The following is a 1,776-nucleotide window of genomic DNA, read 5'->3' on the forward strand; positions in this document are numbered from 1 at the left end:
AACTTTGAAGATAAGCATGAGAGAGAACCTGAGACTTCCTTCTAAAGAAGCTCCATTACAGTTAATATGTACCTCTGAGCTTTAGGGATGCCATAGAAAATCCTTTCTGCATGAAATCTCCTCAACTTCTCTCAATTGTTTGCCTCCAAAAACATGCTACTGAAAAGTGTTGATCAACTTGGTTGTTGTTTAAATAATCAAGTGCTGTTCCCTTGGGATATAGTAGTTGCTAAGCTGTGGTGGCATAGTGCCTAAGGCATTTGACTGCTACCCGGAAGGCTGGCAGTTCAAACCCACCAGCCACTCCTTGGAAAGAAGACTGGGCAATCTACTTCCGTAGAGATACCGCCTTGGAAACCCAAGAAGGGGTCGCGCTATGAGTCCAATTGACTCAAGGGCAGTAAGGTTTTTTTTTTGGTTTTGCTTTTCCTTGGTTTAAGCAAATGCAAAAGCTAAAGAAAAATGAAATAAGTTGGAGTAGGCTAAGGAGTTTGAATATGATACTATTTTAAATTTACTTGGGAGTATTTATCACACTAGTAGAATCAGTAGAAATGTCCTATTTCCAGAGATCTATTTGTCTGGAGGGAGCTCTGATAGCGTAGTGCCTAAGGCACTTGACTGCTAACCAGAAGACTGTCAGTTCAAACCCACCAGCCACTCCTTGGAAGGAAGGTTGAGCAATCTACTTCCGTAGTGATACTGCCTCGGAAACCCAAGGAAGGGTCACTATGAGTCGGGTCCGACTAGATGGCAAACAACAATTTGTCTGGAAGATGAAGACTGCTTGAGCACTAGGATGTTATAGAGGGAGCTCTGGGTGTTCAGTGACAATAAATAGAATTCTAATTCCAACTCTTTCCTTACTGTTCTGCAAGTTGGACAAATCATTTAATCTCTAAACTAAGTTTCTCTGTCAATTAGAGACAGGTCATCCTTTCTAAAGCTCATTGGTGATTGTGAGGCCCCAGATGAGATCATGGATGGAAAAACTTTTTACAAACAATGAAACATTTTACAGTAAATAAATTTTGCTTGCATAAATCTAGGAAACTTTTTCCTGTTGATGTAGCACCAGGGAGTGATGATACTATCATATCGGTCCCTTCTATTCCATCACCACATCCTGGCTCTGCCTGGACACAGAACAGGGAGCACTGTCAGTGAAATCAGTGGTGTCTTCATCACTACATGACTGCCTACTGAAGGCCCTAGGCAGTAGTGGAAGATTCCCAGGACTATTTGGTCTCCTCTCTTGTTCCTCTGATTTTCCCACAGGGCCACAGGGCCGTAGTCAGGGAAACAGCATCTTTCTCTCCCCAAACTCTTTCATGTACGTTCCTCCCTTGAGTGAGATGCCAAACAACTATTTCTAGAATGGCAATTACTGCTTATAAAAAGACTTCTCTACCTTAAAAGGCTACCTTTTATGTGTAAATGTGGCCATGAAGTTTAAAAACTGAGTCCTGTTCCTTTCTCCCTGAATGCTTGCTATTCATCCCTTTCAGAAGAGATGCAGATAGCAGATGTGAGCAAAACTTTGGGGGGAATAGAGATAGGAAAGGACTTCTCAACTGATCTCAAAACATGCTTGATGAAGAAAATTAATTTGTAATTTTAGGAAACATGACAAACCTCCAAAGGTATATGATTACTATATGTTATTTGTTGTTATGTGCTGTCGAGTTGGATCCAACTCATAGTGATCCCTCCTTGGGTTTCCGAGGCAGTATCACTACGGAAGTAGATTGTCCAACCTTTCTTCCTAGGAGCGGC

Source organism: Orycteropus afer, unplaced genomic scaffold, assembly GCF_000298275.1.
Source record: "Orycteropus afer afer isolate SDZICR_OR568_19922 unplaced genomic scaffold, OryAfe1.0 scaffold00098, whole genome shotgun sequence".
Taxonomy (NCBI): domain Eukaryota; kingdom Metazoa; phylum Chordata; class Mammalia; order Tubulidentata; family Orycteropodidae; genus Orycteropus; species Orycteropus afer.